The following is a 20366-nucleotide window of genomic DNA, read 5'->3' on the forward strand; positions in this document are numbered from 1 at the left end:
TTAAATAAAGACATACCAAACTCTTGCTTTTGTTTCCACTCCCTCTTCAAATGTCTCCAAAATAATTAGGAGAAACTAAAAGGAGTTACAGAGATATAGATAAGGGAGGAAGAGACGCTTATGAGAGAATCCATATTTTAGAATGTGGATTGCTGGGAAAGGAGTGATATGTAACTGAAAAGGCTGTAAAGTGTAAGCCTATGTGCTTCCAGAGATAATGAGAAGACATTAGATGCTGTCTGCTACAACACCAAGGAACTGTGTACCTGGTTTCTTGGTACCCTATAATTAACAGAAAGGACATAAAAAGCCCTTATAAATGAAAATGAAACCATGTGACAAAGAAAAGTCATCAGAAAGGTTAGGAGATAAAGGAATGCTCAGCAAAGGGACAAACACATGTAAATATTAAGTGAAAGGAGACCAAGAAAATGCCTCTACCAGAGTCGACATCTGAGTACTAGGAAATCCAGTGAGGGGGCTGAGAGGTGAGAAGGAGAAGTTATTAGTTACATCACGCCATGAAACTGCAGAGAAGGGATGCTCATAAGCTGCACAATTTGCAGAGGTCACTTTCAGTCTCAGCACAGCTGATGGCGATGAGGATATCAAGCCAGCATTACTTTGCTAATGTGGAACACTGAAGCGGAGGAGATGTCACTCTGGGAAGGAGGATGATCAGAATGGCAGCAGTGAGATTTGTTAGCTGCAGTACTGGTTTCTAGACAAAGGCAGTGGAGTGGAAATGCATTCAGAATTCTCGAGGACGAATGTACATCAAGGTATGTTAAGTGCTCGCACATTTTACCAAACTCTCTCAATCAAGACTATATATGAAATAATTATTTTTGGACAAGGTTTCAAAAAAATTGACTTTCCTATAATCTACAGTAGGGCCTCATAATTTAAAAGGGCAGAAAAGGTAGGCCACCGCAAAGAATCGATCTGGAGGTGGGCAGGGGTAGAGATCAGATGTAGGTGTGGAGAGTATGATGGTTAGCTTAATTGTCAACTTGATCAATCTTAAAATTTACAGCCAAGGCAGTCTTAGAGAGGGATCGTCTAGATTAAATTAGCCTGTGAGCCTGCCTATGAGGTGGATTTTTGTTTTTTGTTTTTCTTTTCTTTTCTGTAGTTGAATTGAGGCCAGAAGACCTTGCCTGCTCTCTGGGTCCTAGATTGAACCAATTCAAAAGGTAATCTGAGCAGTAAGCATGCGCACATTCACTTTGCTCTGCTCTTGACTATGGATGTGATATGAACAGCTGTTTTAAGTTTCTTCCTTGACTTCTCTCACATGATCGACTGTAACCTGGAATGGTTAACTAAAATAAACTCTTTCTCCTCTAAGTTGCTTTGTTCAGGATGTTTTATCACAGCAAGAAAATGAAACTAGGGCGATCTGTAATGAAAGGGTGACTGCTATTATCAGGCAAAACGATATGCCTTTCAAACTGGAAAAAAAAATCCTAAAAGAGGCTGCTTAGAATAAAACTGGCCTTGTGCTATTTTTTTCTGAACACCTAGGTAGAATATTTAGCCAATGATAAAGAGCGATCTTGAATCAATGATAAAAACTTGGGATCTTAAGAAAGTGTCAAAACAAGACATTTCTAACTTCAGGGGAAAAAAAGAAAAGTTTAAAATTTATACTAATCATAGCTGCAAAATACAAAAACATAATAACTGGTCTTCGTATCCTAAGCCCAGAAGATCTGCCTTTTAGGATTTAGAATGAAAAAGTAGAATAAAGAAATAATGCTAAGCAAAGACTATGGTAAGTACATGAATAAATTAATATTGCTTACTGATTAAAATAAAAACTGTCTGATTGGTGGGAACAAAGACAAGGTCTAGGGGCTGGAGCTCCAGCTCGGCTGATAAAGTGTTTGACATCAAGCATAATGACCTGAGTTCAGTCTTTGGGAACACACACATGCACATATACACACAGAGACAGACACACCCACACCACATGGTATACAACTGTATGTATGTATGTATGTATGTATGTATATACATATATATCAGCCTGGAGTCCACCATTGCTTTGTTTTGTTGAGACAGTGTCTCTCTACATAACCGTGGTTGTGCTGGAACTCACTATGTAGCTTAACCTGTCTTTGAACTCACAGCCATTTGCCTACCTCCCAAGTGCTGGGGTTAAAGGTGTAAGCCACCATGCCCTTGTAATCCCAAATCAGGGAAGGTCTTGAGAGAGGGATTTCAGAAGTTCACTAGCCAGATGGCTTAGCGTGTTTGGGAAATTCTAAACCAGCAAGAGATGTTGTCTCAGAAAACAAGGTGGATAGCATGTGAGGAGTGGCATCCAGGATTGAACTCTGACCTTTACACACATGTACACAAGCTTGCACCCATACCTGCACATATAGGAGCTTGCACAATCTGAACATACATGCTCAACTATATACATACACAAGAATGAGAAAGTAAATGTTAGATTCAATGGAGCTACAAGACATTAAAATATAACAACTATTCCTTTAGATTTTTAAAACTATCAAAATTTTCTTTTAAGATTTAGAACATGAAAAAAAAAGATTTAGAACATGAAGAGAGAATTGCCAGTAAGCAAGTAGAGAGTATGCCAAGATTAACTATGCAAATATAAATCAATTGAAAACTGTAGTGATTATCAAAAATCAGAAAAAATAAGCCTTAATACTAAATGCAACTTAAGATAAAGTGTGTTCTTTACTGAAAAGTGAAATTCACTAGAAAAATATTATGTTCTTACACATGTTTGACAACATACCATAGTTTTACAAATATAAAGTAAGTGTGTGTTACAAGAAAATATGGATGAATCTGTCAATGAATTGGCATGATGTTGAATGAATTTCTTTTAGTGGCCCAGAGAATATCCAGTCACAATTATTAACAGCCTATAATAATGAGTAGTAGTGTCAAAGAGTTTATGCAATGAAAACAAATAGTGTATTCTTTCATACATGTATAAACTTGTATTCTTTTCAAATGACATAATTAAGTTCCATTTTTGTACAATATATTTCTGCTTGTATAAAGACCAAAGTCAGGACAGTACTGAAGGATTTCACTTGAGGTACATAGACATGGGAAAGAAGGGGACCATTAAGATGCAATTTTTGAAGTTGGCCAGTACTTTGAATGAGCAAATGAGAGGAGCACACAGAAGGTGCAGAGGAACCACACCCTGTGTTCTCTGGCTTCTCATTGCTCTGATTCCTGAACTCATTGCCAGGATGTTTTTGTTGGTTCCCATTACAGTAAGGTGGAATATGAACAAATCTGATACCTAAAACATTCTACATATTATCTATAGTCTCTGTTACCTGAAGAGGAAACAGTAGAGACACAAAAAGAAACACAGCACTGAGAAACTGGGGCAAGCTGGAACCCTGAGGTACTTTATAAAGCAGAAGTTCTCCACTGATTATCAGTGAGCAGAGTGTGAATGGACCTTTATTGTATTTATATTAATCACACAAGATACCAAGTTGCTAACAGGTTTTGTCCCCTGACAAAACCAGTATACTAGTTTGACAATGCATACATATGTATTCATTTCTTGTTATTATTCTTTTAACTGCCTATATATCATTTTATTTGTGCATTAAATAAAATATTTGATGCCAAAAATAGTGACTAGACATCTGAGACATGACTTGATGTTGATGCAAAGATTTCATATTCCTCTGTGGCACATGTTGGAACTGTGGGACATGAGTGAGAAGAGAACTAGATTTTCAATTAAGTTAGAAAAGCGTCACTACATAAACCACTGACCTTTAAACATGCCGCCAAGTTCTCTAAAATCTGGATATAACTAGATAAGGATAATAAAAAGAAAAGCGTTATTGAGCCTTGAGTTGAACATGAATTATTTTTAACAGAAGCAAGACAGGAAAATTGAGATATCTGGAGACGGTGAATGTGGTAGGGTAGGGGACTGGTGGGCAGTGAAGGAATTCACCTTTGCACTATGTAACAAAGACAAAGGTTTATTAATACATTGGAAGGACCAGGGATGGGGTTGGGGTAGCTACAAGAAAAACATCTGCATTGGAACATGAAATTTTGTAAAATTCATACTGTGGACCTGCAGATCTCTCCACTGAGATCGGATCAATGAGAGCTTAGACATAAGTAGGCTGTAAGAAAGTATATGTTTTCCTGTTGAAACACAGCATAACTGGGGTTGTGTGGCTGAGGAAAATAACCATATCAACCATTTTTATCAGATATTACAACAGTCTTCCTGGTGAGGGTGCTCTAGGGGGGAGTAAGTAAAAGAATGGAGCTCTATATCACAACACAGTTACAGGTTTCTGAATGTCCTAACTCAGGAGCAACTGGCATAAGCTTGATGAACGTGCTCTAAATAAGACCTTACACTGGAGCTGCAGGCAGGGTACGATGAAAACTCTATTGTTTCCTGTGACTGGTTTAAGAGTGGAAGGTAACTAGACAATGGCATGCAGGCTAGACAGAGGGGCCAAGCAATATGGGTCAGGGGCAGAGATAGAAGAAAAAAAAAAAAGGTAAAGCAAAAAACCCTGAGAAAGTAGAATTGTGGTGTGTTGCTTAGAAAAGATCCCATTGACCGTGGAATCTAGTTAGTCACAGCACCACCCAAAATTATTCAGCATGGAAAACGGTAGTGAAACACTAACACATGAGCACTGGTTTTATGTAAATGAAAAAGACAAGATTGCCATAATAACACAAATAGAACCAAAATCTAAAATTGAGGAGAGGGGCAGCCCTCCATCTTATTTTCATGTGTTTAGGATATAATGCAGCTGGCCTGACATGGGAATAGTGCACAGTCCCATGAAATGCCACAAGGATTTGTGGCTCATAAGGGGGGTATACAGGTTCTGGGTTTCATCTTTCTGTGCATGATTTTTCTAAGTGGGCTACAGATACCACAAAGATAAAATCCAATTATTCAGTAATTTCCACATGCAATGATGAGAGTAGTGCCAAGGTCAGGATCAGGCATTTACATTTACTGTGACAACTGTGATGCTGAGTGTGGCTTAGCATACTCTTGGTGAGAGATTCACAGTGCTACTTTGCCAATTCTCCCGTTGCTGCAACATGTTAATATGTGCACAAACAACAGAAGTACCGTTTCCACTGCTTGTTTTATTCTTCCTTTCTGAGACTTTAGGTACAATGACCTATTAAATATCATGAATGAAAAATAGTCACACACTTGTTCTAGAAGTCTGCATTCTGGTTGCAGGCAATTCAAATACACTTATAACATCTAGAATTATTTCCCCAGGCACGATCATTTACATGGATTTATTATCAAAAGTTTCCATTTGTGCAAAGTCTTATTATCATATGTGTATATGCAATAACTTAGAGTACAAATAGCTTCTAGCTAATAATTACCTACACAAATTGTTTGCAGAGCTGTTTTCTTTTAATAGCAAATTCTATATGAGAGTCTGCCTTTCTATAGCTATAAATTCAAACAACTTTTAACTTATTCATGGTCTTGAAACTTCAGAAAAAAATGAAATAAAATATTAACAGTTTAATAAAACCACTAAATTCAATTTCACCCAGTTCTCTTAAGTCTTAGAATTCTCTCAGTAGCATATGGTATCATTTAATTTACTACAGTTTTAAATATGAGTGAAGGGAAGGGGATTGGGAGCATGAGAACAAAGCTACATTACCTATGTTGGAAGATCAAGACTCCATGAAGACAGACAATGACCTTATAACAATGTGTTGCTCTTTCTCCCTTATGAGAACAATATCTACGTTAGAGTGATCACTGATATTTGGGTTCATATGGTCTGAAATCAGCCTTAACTTTTTAGTATGAAATCTTACCAAAGTGAAACATAAACCAAGGTAGGTTTTAAAACAAAGGACCAATTCTCACATGCCTTTCAGAAATTCTTTCTCTTTGCCATTATTATAATAATTTATGAACTATGCTATGAGAAATTGTACAAAATTTCTATTTTATTCTTATCGTTGGTCTATTATATTGCATAATAAAATGTAAGTTGTGTTCTGTGACATATGTTGGATAATGAATGTTCTCATTTATAAAGGATTGCTTCATTTGCTTTGGTTACATGAAGATCCTGTCTGAAGGAGTCCTAAATGTTACATTAACATCAAGTAGTATTCATAGAGAGTCCAGAATAGGACTATATTATGAATTTTAATAACAATAAGAGAAAATGTTTCCATAGTTATTTTAAAATTAACATTTTCAATTCAAGTGAAAGTAAATTCATTTCAAATTTTATTTTATTTTTTTTTACTTATTTGGGGTTAAATTGGTTCTCAATTAGTTTTTGTTGAATAAATGGAGATTTTTAAATAATTATTTCATTTATATTTATTTCATGTGTAATATAGCATGTGCCACAATAATGCATTCAGGTCAGAGGACACCCTTTGAGAATCAGTTTGCCTTTTCCAAATTATGGGACTTGGGGACTGAACTCAGGACATCTAGCTGAGCAGTATGCATTTTTCCCTATTGACCCATCTTTCTTGTTTTGGAGTGCTTTGATAGGCTTAAGTATCTGTCCCTGATACTTAACACTAACATCCTTGCTAGCTCTTTTAACAATGTGTGAAGAGAATTGCACTGGGTTTTTAACCGCATTGAGTACTGGCCAAATTTTAATGGTCTTCACAAGCATTTTACTCATTTGCAGACACTTTACTAATGGTTATCACAGATGCAATATGTTGTTGTACAGACAAGCAGTCATGTTCTGGAAAGATATGAAAACAAAACAAAAACATATTCCCAGGGGAGCCACATTTCTGTTCAGTATTTCCTATGCTAAAATATTCCCAAGTATAACTAGAATATTGGAGAATATTAATTTATATATTAATTTTTTTATATCGTCACCATGTGTCATCTCCTACATTGACTAACACATTGCTTAAAATGTATTCTTTTGGGGGACCCTTTTTTCTTGTTACTCAAATTTTTCTTCTAGCGATACTGCCTCATTGGCTTTCAAACAGGAGAAGTTTTGGAATATATGTTATCAGTAATGAAATTATTATGAGATGTTGAATATATATAGCAGATATGTTCAGAAATGTTACTAAGTGGCTAAACTACTTTTGTTCACAATAGCTCACTGTATGTAAAAATAATATTGTTTACATAGTTGGCTGAGAATGATAGAGTATTCTCCTAGTTTTTATTCTGACATATATCTAAAGCATAAATTTACCCATAATATGATCAATATAGAGCAATTTTTATTTACATTCTCTAGTGACAATTTTGGAATATTGGTTTCTTTAAAGAATGCAGAAGTAGTATAAGAATAGGATTTGGCTTTAATCCTAGGTGTGGGAATCCACAGCTGCTTTGCAGAAGGTGACTATGATTTGGCTCATGCTCTAGCAGAGGCATAGTTTTGCCAGGTGCAGATAGTTGCACTTGTGTAATGTTTGGAATTCTGGGGACTTCTCAGCGGGTTTATAAATGCTAGAACCCAACAGGTAGGATCAGTGGTGGTTGACCACTCAAGAAGGTTGTTGGTTGGTCCTACTTTGTTACATAATTATGCACCAAGAATCAAAAGCAAGAAGAAATGAAATATCTTGATGTATAAAATCAAACTTTCCCCTAGGAATTCGACACCCCTCCTCAGCAGTAAGTAATGTAATGATAATGGCACCCCTATCCAACTCTGACTTTATTCAGGGATCTCTTTCTTCTTTCCCCTCTATTGTTTTTTCTCTCTGTCTAGGGTTACAGGGTTGAAAGGGTGGAGAAGGGTGGAAGAAAAAAAAAAAAACACAAAGTAGCCAAAGACTTGCTACAGCATTCAGTGATAGCTATTATTTTTCCTTATACAAATTTCCCCCCATGTTTTCTCAGGAAATTTTCTTGTTACTTTAAAGCAAGTAGAAAAGACTCAGTGACTTAGCCCCAAGTATTTGGAATGCCCCAAAGAATGTAGCCTCCCATAAATCACCCTAGGGCTGTCATTTAACAAATCTAACATAGATGCAATACTGTTGAAGTCACACCCCTCAAATGTTCTGATATTCTCCATTAAAACTTTGCTCTAAATCCAGAGTCTAATCAAGAAGGAAGGCCCATAGTTATTCACCAGGTCTCCTCTAATTCTGTACTATATTTTTGTTTTGCTTGCTTGTTTTGTTTTGTAATTTTTGTTTTGAGGGGACTTTGAAGAAGCGAGTCTATTCTGCCACTGGGAATACTAAGTCTGATCGTATGTGTTAATGTGATACAGGTGTGAAGGTTCTTTCTCCTTTGTAAATAATAGGCAGACTGTGGTGCCATCCAAGATAATGGGAATATTGTGTCCCTGGGAACCACTTACTGAGCAGTGGAACGTTTGTTAATATTGTTATAATAGTGGTTAAAAGGTTGCTTGTGTCATTAAATGATCTGTTGTGTGCCTCACTGAAGTGGTGACTGTTCCCTCTACCATTCTCCATCTACACTATGGGGTCAGAGAGGATTTTCTTTCTTATGTAATATACTCAAATTCTTTAGATGCATTATTGTTTTTCATGCTCTGAAGATCCCAGATTTATCCAGTGAGAGCCCATTATGCTGGCTCTTACATGCCTTTGATGTGCTCTCATCAGTTTTGAGCAATTTCTTCCTCAAGTGACTTCTAAAACACGGAAAGTGAAGAGATAGAAGAAAAGACTATGCCACTTGGTGGGGGGGGTTATAAAGGAAATGAGTGAGGCCGCTTAGTTCACAAGCATCTGTCTATTTATTTTTACTAGATGATGAAGGTGATACAAGTGTGCTTTAACTAAGAATGGCCCCATAGGTTCATATATGTGAATCAGCGAGTGGCACTACCTGAGTGATTAGAAGAGTGGCCTAGTGGGAGTAGGTGTGGCCTCATTGGAGGAAGTGTGTCCCTTGGGGTGGGGTTTTGGGGTTTCTCAAGACCAAATTAGTCCCTCCTGCCTTCCTACTGCCTTCAGATCTGGATACAGAAGCCTCAGCTAGCACATCTGCCGGTGTACACTATACTTCTGATCATGAATATTATGGATTAAACCTCTGAAACTGAAAGTAATCCCCAATTAAATGGTCATGGTGTCTCTTCACAACAGTAAAACACTGGATGGTGAAGACATGTAGTTTATACACAAGAATGGCCACTTATAGGGATAAATAAATAAAGGCTCAGTCAGCATTCATTCAGCAGATATTTACATCATCCAATCCTCATGTAAGTAGGCACTTTAGCATATCACTTTTCTTGGAAAGCAACAATCATCAAACTAGATGAGCCCTTACTTTAGTGGATAATATGCTACACTAGTGAAGGGGACACTGGAGAATGTAGATACATAACTATTGGATAGTTATGCAGCAGATATATGTATTTGTGTGTAAATGTGTATGAGAAGGGATTTGGATCACTTGAGGAGCTGCAATGTAAGTTGCTATATTGATGACATTAACAAAGAGTTAGTCAGGGTCTAGATAGACCCTGCATGGTATTCAGGTTGTGTGGGGATGAGAAGATGGAAAGTTGGAACAAGTGGAAGCCATCCAGACAGCTGGGACAGAGGAAAGTGGGTGAACCATGAAGAGATGATACTGCAGGAGTCTAACTTCTCTGTGCTTCAAGGAATCAGATTATGTATTCTTGGTCTTTGCCTTGAACAAAGTACTGGCAATCTATGTGATGCATGCAATAAGAGGAGTGATAACTATCTTTGCATTGGGACTTGTCTGTTCCTGTATTGGAGGTGGTGGCACATCTGCGATGATCTATAAGAGTGACAGCTTAGACTCCAGTGGTGACAGAGGCATGTTAGTAATGTACAGTGGGAGCAAGTATAAAGACATGATGAAAGGTTTGATGGTGGCTGATGGAGGGAGACTGTTGAAGACAGCACCCAGATTTGGTTTGGGGATATTGGAGGTTTGTGTGAAGAGCAGAAGAGAAGATATACCAAGCATGGTTTGTGAAACTTATTGAGGCTTTCTGCGCTATGTTTATGGGCCTCAAAACATTCTATATTAAATGTAGACTGATAATTCATAAAATACTTATTGAACAGTACTCGATATCTGTATGTGGGAAAAACCTCAAAGGAGTCAAAGTTCTGAGATTGTAAATGGATGATCTTTGTATTTGGAAGCTAAGTGATGGTCAAGCTCATTCTCTAGATGCTGCTATAATTATCAAATCATCAATATTTCAAAAAGAAAACAACTCTGCACACTTTTCACCTAGTGATGTATATGCAGGCTCAAGCTATAAAGTGTTGTGCAATTCAGGTAGCTCCTTAACTATTTAATAGCTGTACATCTTGGGTCCCAGATACAAAGAGCTGGAGAAACCACAGCAGTTCATTCCACTGACACCAGCCTTACAGGAGTCATGGACCAGTTCTCTCTGATGATAGCAGGCCCTAGGTGAAAATAAAGTGTAAAGGGCACAGGGTACAGTGCATAGGATAGAAGCAATGCATATCCAACAACATTGTTAGTAAGTAAGCTTTTTTGTTTTTAAATTGTATTTTGAGTGTTTTGCCCACATGTAAGTCTTTGCACCAGCTGTGTGTCTGCTGCCACATGGGTGCTGGAAATTGAACCCAGATCCTTTGAAAGAGTACCACATGATTTTAGTTTCTGAGGCATCTCTCCAGATCCTAAGTTTTATTTTTAATGTTTGAGAAATTGATCTTTGAGAAAGAAAGAAATTGCTTATGTTTTGAGTATCCATTCATAGAATCCTGTGGGAAAACTCAACTTTATTTAGAAATATGTTACTAAACTCATTAACTTTATTTTGTTTTGAACTTAACTTTTATGACACAGAGATCAGATCATTCTCGCTAGGACTTCACAGATGACGTTTACTTAAAACTAGCTTATCCTGCTTTAATTCCTTCTGGGTAAAAATGAAGAAAGAAAAACTGACAGAAATGACTGCTGAATTAGGAGCTTCCTGTTTGTGAAACCATGGAAAAAGTAAATAGCATACTCCTGGATGACCAGTACCATCTCTCTTGTGTGTTTGCCTGTTTTCACTAACAACAGCAGGAGATTCTGAAATATCCTCACCACACAGGACAGGTGCGTTCCTCGACCCAATCATGTTCAGTAGAGTTCAACTAAGAGTAACACCTCACCGCTATAATAAAGGGAGTTATGTGGGTGGAGAGATGGGATGTCTTGTGTCTGTTCATTCTCACAAAGGTTTTTTCTCAAATCTCAAAGCTAACCCGAGAGGAGAGGAAGGATGGCTTACTTTCATAATATTTGCCTTTATCCCCCCCACAAATAAAAAACAGAACAAGAAACGGCAGATATCCCAATAAAATTTCACTGCCTCTACAGATCTTCACAGGATGGGTGACCTATAGTCTCCAGAGTAGAGTTCAGGGCTCAGTAAGAGCAATTGGATACTCACATCCACCCAGACACACCACGCCTTCCATCAAGTGTGTCTCTTTTAAAGGCAGTAAGATATATGATGTTCTGAAAGACACATCAAAGTGGGAAGTATCTATGGGAACAGAATGTCTTGCAATGCAGTCATTTAGTCAAAGTTGCTTGCTTATCTCCAATACTGAAGTGACAGTTTATATTAACTCTTCATTCTCATAAGTATAAGATTCATATATGGCCATAGAGAAGGAATATTTCAAGTAAGAACATTTGACTTTTATTCTTTTCTTGAAATTTATATACTTTATAGCACATGTATGTCTACACACACACACACACACATTCTTCAAAATTCTCACCTCTTTGTAAATAGTATATTTTGTGAAGAAAGGATAAGTTGGTATGTTTTTTTCAGTTTAAACATTGCAAGGATTAAATATCTCTAAGGCAGACATTGAAGCTTTATAATCTCCCGACTCCTACATTCTAGCATGGGCACATTTACTTAAAGCAGTATAACAAAATTCTAATTCAATAATTTATTTTGGTTGGCAATAGATTTTGACCTGTGCTACAAGCATGCTTTGAAACATGATATATTATTATGTGTGACTTCTAATATTGGACTAGTGCAATTTCTTGTTTGCATAAGCATATTTCATGAACATTAAAAGTGCAACTTTAATAAAATTTCACCTTCTGTTTATACTGTCTAAAGTTATATATACATAAGTACAAATAAGATATAAACAGACATACACAAAATACATGTGTAAATTTACATAATTAAATTCAAATATATGTATACATATGTATATACATATGAAAGCCTTCAGATATGCATTTAGCCAGAGATATAGGTTAAGAGAATGAAGATATTAGTCCATTTATACACTAGCATTCACCACTCAAAGTTATCTACAAGTAAACAGTTTCCTACACAAAACAAGTACCAGAGAAATTTTATGAAGGTGGTATCAGAAGCAAAGGCAGAGACACTCCCCCATTAGAGGGCAATGAAGTGCATGGTTTCGATATAAGGAGGACAGGACACCAGTGGGCAAGTGAGTTAATTCCACTGAAAAGATTTTTGAAGAGACAATAGCAGCACGGGACATAATCTCAGCCTACATAGAGATCGTGTTTCCACAGCTATACGGCTCTCATTAAGGCCAGTGTCACCCCTTGGAAATATCTTAGGAAGGGGTGTGTACCTCAGAGTAGCCACAGTTTTAGTCAGGGACAGTGGCTGCTGCCTTTCAGTAAAGTCAGGGGGCCCACATAGTAAAATCTCCCAAATGTTCCATATAAGTTCACTTGTCTCTGAACTAAACTTTTGAATATCAAAGCGCAGAATGGTGCCAGTCATAATTAAGAATTTGTTAAGAATTTCAACCAAAGCCTAGAAATTTACAGGAATGTTACTAGGGGATGTAGTCACTTTGTGAACTCTGCCTCATGGTTTTGGAGTAAAAACTGTATAACAATAATAGAAATAACAGCACTAAATCACTTGAACATGGTGTTACCAACACCGTGGAGGTAAGTGACAGAGGTCACTGAAGCAGAGTTTATATCACTAAGGAACAAAGGGATCGTGTGCCCCGTGGAGCTGTCAGAAGCTTGGAGGCACCGGTCAAGGGTGCTCATTCTCGTATTGCAAAGCACGGTTCCATATTGCTTCTGCTCCAACTGTCTGTATTTGCCTTGGCAATTATTCCCTATTCCCCATTTGGCAGTAACAACTACTTCCTTCTTCCTTCTCCGTATTTTGTGATTAGTCTACCCTCAGTCCATCCTCACTGTCTCATATTCCCGGACTTCTCATACCGCATTTCTTCTAATACCGTTGTTTGTGTTAAATTCAAACCTCTATTGTGTGTATATCTTACTGTGCACCGGCATGCGCTCCAGCTCTGACTCCCTTCTGTGCTATAGTGAAGTTATCTCTAGACAGCACAGAGAGACACATGGCTACAAATCACTGTTGCTCTGGGTGTGGGAGGGGTTTCCTTTCCATTACTGATACTTTCACTAACTACATTAGGGCAAATGACATTTGAGAGCATGAATACAGTAACACAAAGCAATTGGTTTTAGTAAGAAGGTAGAGACTAAGGACCAGAGACTGATGTAGTGGCTGCTCAGTGTTTGACAGAAGACAGCCAATCAGACTTCTGCATTTGTCAACATCTCTGTATCACTTCACTGATAACTACCACAGACCAATGATGCTGACACAGCCAGGAGTGTCAACACCAACCTCTAACTTTGTAATTTGCTGGACTGTGGCTGGGTTGGAGTGAGTCAGAGCAGGTATCTGGTTTCTGCCTCTCACTACCAGTGTGGCTTTCCTTAACTCACTGGGATCCCTGTGGGCCACCATCATTTCCTTAACTATTAAACTGTAATAAATTATTTTTAACATCTTTTTATCTCTGCAAAAAATATATAATTTTCATTTGAATACTTCAGCACTGACCAATAGAAATTGATTCCCATAATAAATTTATTATAAAATAGATCCTGTAGGTCTCAATTTTTATGTTTCCAACCACAAGATTGCCTCTAAAAAACCCATCCTAGTCTAGCCTCTAAAAAGATGTCATGCCTTATAAAAGCCAAAATGTACCCCTCCATGTTTAGCAGTAAGTATATTTATTCTGAGGATATAGCCTTGGTTCTGAAGGCTACATCTCCTTTCTATTGCTATTCTCTCCATGTCTATAACAACTACAATTTGGCTGTGAATTCTTGCAATAAAAATGATCTTATCTGCATTTCCAATCGTATATTTTTGGCATTTCTAACCTTTGACACAGCAGTTTTCTGATTCTTTTGAGTCCACAGGGTCAGCAACTCCACAAGTCTATATGCAACTAAACACTGACTATAAACAAAGCGTTTAACTGCAAGTGTTGTGTTTGATTCAGCTTCCTGTTCAAGCAACTATTTCATCCACAAGCAATTTTGCCCTAGAGCGTTTGAAAAACACAATAGAAATCTGTTAAATTGGCAGTCTTGCTGAACCTCAACTATTTTATCTAACTGGGTCCATGGTAACAGTGGGTACTTGAAAGGGACCCATTGGAGAAATGTGGTTTTGATTTGGTACAGAGATCAAATGGTCCAAGTCCCTTATTCAGATGGCTTCTTGCTGCTACTGCTTTTGCAAATTCCTCCACTAGGCTTGGGAATGTCACTCAACACCATACACAGGTATGGGTGTTAGAAAAACACTTGAAAATACAACTTTGTGAGACTTGTAAACTAATATATTTCTATTTAGGTCTCACAAACACTCATTATGATATTTTTAAATGTATTACTAGCCTCTGATAGATATGAAGTAAGACTAAAGTTCCCCAATTTGGGCTAAACCACTCTTACTGGAAGCCAAGGAGATGACTCAGTGGTTAAACTGCTCACTAAGCATTGAGTACCTAAGTTCCAATCCCCAGCACTCAAAGAATGGAAGTTCCTGCCTGCGACCCCAGCACTGGGAAGTGAAGACCAGCAGATCCCTGGAGCTCACTGACCAGACAACAGATCTAATCAGTGAGCTTCAGGTTCAACGATTATCTAAGAAAATTAGAAAATAATGTAGAACACAATAAAGGAAGAAATGAGTTAGCTTTGGCCTCCATGTTTATCCACACACACATATGCATATATGGGAGGGGAGAGAGAGAGAGAGAGAGAGAGAGAGAGAGAGAGAGAGAGAGAGAGAGAGAGAGAGAGAACAAACAAACCTTGTTTTCCCCAGGAATCTATCCAATGCTTGACATGTCCATTAAATGGCATACAATACAGTCTTGATTATCTTGCTGTGAATTATACATAATTCACTGGGAAGTTTTTGTTCCAGATTTGCTTATTTCTGTCACCCAGCTTGTTTCTGGGCAAGATGCCCACCTGCCCCACCTCTTTAGAAACTGGTTTTGGTATTTGAGGCATGTAAGCTCATTTAAAAATTAACCTAAACAAAAACAAAATTAGAAAGGCAACTTGCCACAGTAACAATGAAAATCTTTTTCAAACCAAACACATACCTTATTCTAAAGACAAACACAAATGACTTTTTAAATAACCATGATTTTAGATTATCTTTGCTTCTATTCCTCTCATTAAAATGAATAATTCAGAGTGCCTACTATACATGGTAAAACAGCTTCCCCTCAATAATTCATTTTTAGTACACCAAAAAATAAGAGGTAACACATTCTTATGTAAGAAATAAAGATTTAAATCAGACTATATTTTAAGGGCGACTTTGCATTCAGAATTATCTATAGTTTGGGTTTACCCTATTAGGTTCTCTGCTGCTTCTAAGTTAAAACCTTAAGATTTTCAAAATAAATGATTCTATGGGCAATAAGAAGTCTAAACTGAGTTTTCATTACTCTTTAGGTATCAAATATTTGCAATCTGGGCAAAAATCACCACCACCTTTCCCCTAAAATCAGAAAAGTAAATTGGGGTGCTACACTCAGATCTGAGTTCAAGCAACAGCTCTAAGGTTGTCTACCCTGAAGGACTTGTGTTTGAGTGATACATAACCCCAGATATTGGGGGGCAGGGAACCACTGAACTGTATGAGCATGTGAGCACACCTACACGTCATATGGCTTTCAATTAACAATTTCTATGACTTGTAAATAAACATGGCACTAGAGAAATGACTTACAATGAAATTTGATTTTGTGGAAAAAGTGGAGAAAAACAGATCCGAGGCTCACTGGTAGGTCACCCAAACCTAACAGTAAGCTCCAAGCCAATGAAAGACCTTCTCTCAAAAAACTCTGTGGTTGAAACCTCAGGAAAAGCAACCTCCAAGATTGTTCTCTGGCTTCTACATGTATGTGCATACATGGGCACACACTCTTACAAAAAAAGGTGCACCTGTACACACTTGAGCACACACACACACACACACACACACACACACACAAACCTTTCTAATGCTTGAGTTATAGAAAAATAGTGAATTGGATGGGGATGATTTCCAAACCTCCAATCTACCTCGTATAATAACAGTTACAAAACAGAGGATGTTGATCCATTTTTCAATTGCATGCATGCTGATTCATTCAAATCTAAGACATACATATAAACTACTATATCCACAAGCCATTCATCATTTACTACCCTATGTTATTCTTACATGGGAATAGTTGTGGGAGAAGTGTTGTGCATTATTTGGGTGTATCCACGGTGTGTGTGTGTGTGTGTGTGTGTGTGTGTGTGTGTGTGTGTGTGTGTGTGTGTGTTAGGGTTGTAGTCATTTGAATAAGAATGGACTTATAAGATTGTATGTTTAAAATTTTGGTCCCCAGTTAGTGAAACTCTTTGGGAAGGATTAGAATGGGTGAACTTTTTTTTAACTTTTATTTTATTAGATATTTTCTTCATTTACATTTCAAATGCTATCCTCTTTCCTAGTTTCCTCTCAAAAATCCCCTATACCCTCCCCTCCCACTGCTCCCCAATCTACCCACTCCTGCTTCCTAGCCCCAGCATTCCCCTATACTGGGGCATAGAATCTTCACAAGACCAAGGGCCTCTCCTCTCATTGATGACCAACTAGGCCATTCTCTGCTACATATGCAGCTAGCAACATGAGCTCTGGGTTTCTCTGAGGCAGGGTGAACTTGTTAGGGAAGGTGTGTTACTCAGCATGTCTTTGAGGTTTCCAAAGACTAGTTGTAATTCCCAGTATGCTCTCTACTTTCTGCTTCTGGATCAAGATGTGAGCGCTCAGCTTTTTCCAATGTCAACCCTTTGCTCCGCCATCAAGGACTCTAACCCTCTGAAGCCATACGCTCAATTAAACACTTTCTTTTATTAGTTGCCTTGACCATGGCACTTTATCACAGCAACAGAGAAGTAAGTGAAGCAGTGGGTGTGTGTGCATGCTTTGTGTACATAAGGGGCATATGGGAGGAGAGCTTGATAGAGTCTGCCCTCACCTTCAACCATGTAAGTCCTGAGAATTGACCTCAGGTCGTCATAAAGCTCAACAGCAAGCTCTTTATCCCAACGAGCCATCTCTCTTTCACTATATCTATTTAGTTCAATGTCTGGAATACTGATTTTTTTTTTTTTTACTTTGTAATTTTCCCCCAGAAAGTTGGTATAGCCATATTCACTTTTAGAGATCAAGACATGTTTCACCCATGTCATTAGAGCATCAAATGATGCCCATTTTCACCATGAAGGAAATAATATCACTGAGAGAACCTTTCGCTGAATTAATGTGCAGCTTCTCTGTAGAGGCAAAAGATGGAAGTACAAACAGTTAGACCCTCCTGTTATGCTAGCCTTGGTCAAATGCCTCACGACTTTTGAATTCTTCTTTGGTTGGAACCAAAGGCTTACTGGAGAAAGTTAGCAGTCTGATAACAGGTTGTGAAAGGTGGGTCCATTTGACACCAGTGTCAGCTTTGGGGATGCTCATGCAGAGGTGTGAAATGAGTTAGCATGCTCAGATACCTGTGAGAATAAAACACTGCACTGTAAGCAAGTGGAAGAGAACAGATGGTTGTGGGTGATTTAAAACCCTTGTTTTTGGATTGTCACCAAGCTCCTATATCACACACTATGATGCTCAGTTAGTAAAGACCAATTCTATATTCAAGATACTCATTTTCTGAAGGAAGGTACTATCCCAGTGGAAAGGTTTAAAAGCAAATAAATTAAAAAGTTCTTCTCATTTTTTCTAGGTGTTTGATAAGTGTTCTTTCTATTGACTGTATTCAATCAAAATGTTTCTCGTTTGATGATAGTTTAATTTTCCCTCATTTCCTAATCAACTGTGAGTGTTCAGGTATTTTGTTTGAAAGCTTTGGGCAGAAGTATAAATTTGTCCTGTCTGAAACAGATTCATTTTGACTGAAGCTCTTCATCTAAATAGCAATAACAAAATGTGGTAGCTGGGAACTTTTGCCCATGCAAAACACTGATAGTCTTCCTATCATCAGTTTGGTAGACAGGCATATGGTGTTATGATTACGCTGGGGAAGTGGCAGGTGGCAGGGCCATTGAATCAGGGAGACAGATAAATATTAAATATGGTCACACTGTGTTTTGTGTGAGTCTACAGTAAGTCCATGTTATTTAAGCCAGCAGGAGCAGGAATAATAAAAATAAAATTGCATAGAGCTAGAATAATGTAGAGAAATAGCTATTGGTTAACCATTATCCTAATTACCAGAAGGGGGGACCTTGAAGAGAGGAATTTTCTATTAAACATCCACCGTGTTTTGGTTTGGGCCCCTTGGTAGAACGCGGGGGCGAGAGAGTGGTTGGCGCTCACAGAAACATACTGTTTTATAGTCTGTCCATTCCTTTCAAAATCCTGGGGCTGATTCAGGCACAATTTGCCTGTGGGAGGACTGAAGTTGGCCTGGGATCTGAGGGAGAAGGACCACAGCTGTAGACTTCACATGTGGGAACTTAGTTGGAAATAACTCCTGACAGGCACCAAACCATAACTACCTTTTAGCCTTTCTATAGAAACATGCTGGCAGGCAGGATGTTCACTTCAGGCAGAAGAGGGATGGGGAATGGCACTAAAGGAACCCCTAGGGGTGATGTAAACCCTGCATCCTTCCTCCCTCACCTGCTTCACACCTGAGACTCACTTTGCCCCTCTCAAGCCCTCTGCTTAGCCATCATTCAGCCCCTGCTTGGAACCTTCCCTCCCACCTTGCCCGCAGTCTCCGCAACGTAGCACGGAGTTTGGGGCCAGTGCAAAGGAGGCACCGGGGTAGGGACAATCATCTTTCTACCAAACAAGCCAGAGGACTGGACAGACCGGCACTGGGAAACTCAACACTCTTCCCTCCGGTGTCCTGTTTCCAAGCTCTACCTGTCCGCACGCGGGTGTATCGCCAGAATACTGGAGTTCACGGTGCACCTTGGGGATAGGAGGTGGGGGTAGGGCGGCAGGAGTTCAGTCCAGGTAGCTGCTAAGTTACCTCTGAGTGCCTGCACTGGTCTCCAAGTCTTCATACCCTCTCCCACTCTCCGCTCCTTGGATATCTAACAAAGTGGAATAAAGTGAGCTGCAATGGCCCAAGAGGGGATTACCAGAGTCAAAAGATGCCATTCTCAACCCCAAGAGTAACGAAGCCACAATGGTACCTTGCACGTATCCCGTCCAGAGCCGCGCCCACCGCGGTGATCAGAGGCGCCCGGACTGGGAGTACCGCGCATCCCCCTAGCCCCAGTGCAGTTACCTTGGCATCCGTCCCTGGAGCTGTTGCAGGTACCACTCTAGCAGAGCGGGTTGGGGAAGAAACTTGCCCGCGCTCTAGGGCAAACTCTCCGGAACGAGTCCGCGCGACTGGCCGCTCGGTGCGGGAACGGAGCACTATGGGAGCAGGGCAGCGCGGGTCCCGCAGACCGCTGAGCCGGACCGGCTAGGGCTGCGGCGCCGCCTATGAGCCCGCCTGCTCCCGCCGCCGCCAACCGCGCCCTCGCCGCCCCGCAGCTCCGCCCCCTGCCTTTAATCTTCTCTTCTAGCCAGGCCAACTCCTGCTCAGAGTCCCCTGATTCTGAGTCTGGGTCCCCAGGTATGTCCCGTGGCTTAAGTGACAACAGCCTCACCAGCGACAGAAGCCCTTGACTTGCTTGTCCTTTGAGAATTCACCTTTGCTCTTTTCCCTAGGACTGACCCACAATCAGTCCTTCAGGACAAGTCAATAGGTTATCTGAAACCTTGGACTGCAAAGACTTCAGAAATCCTCTGGCTTGAGCAGAGGTTGTGTTTGCTTGCTCCTTTTCCTCCGTTCATGGTTGATGAGCCCTGTGGCCAAGTGCTTCTAAGTACCGGATGAGCTATGAAGGACTACAGCAGGGAGTTTGTATGAAGTTGTCACTGGGAATAACTGAGACCCAGTAGTTCTCCGGCCATGCCTGTCAAATTCGGACAAGCAGGAGCTAG

The 20366-nt window shown here is 39.3% G+C and overlaps 1 protein-coding gene across 2 annotated transcripts in view; it reads right to left on the bottom strand.

Annotated features, from left to right (window-relative positions):
• Positions 1–19837, bottom strand: part of Chst9 (carbohydrate (N-acetylgalactosamine 4-0) sulfotransferase 9) — a 308385-nt gene extending 288548 nt beyond the window's left edge. For both annotated transcript variants that reach the window (NM_199055.3, NM_001364992.1), the window contains exon 1: positions 19660–19837. The gene's annotated coding sequence lies outside the window, so the exon portion shown is untranslated. The remainder of the gene's footprint in view (positions 1–19659) is intronic.
• Positions 19838–20366: the final 529 nt, after the last annotated feature.

Source organism: Mus musculus, chromosome 18, assembly GCF_000001635.26.
Source record: "Mus musculus strain C57BL/6J chromosome 18, GRCm38.p6 C57BL/6J".
Lineage (NCBI taxonomy): Eukaryota > Metazoa > Chordata > Mammalia > Rodentia > Muridae > Mus > Mus musculus.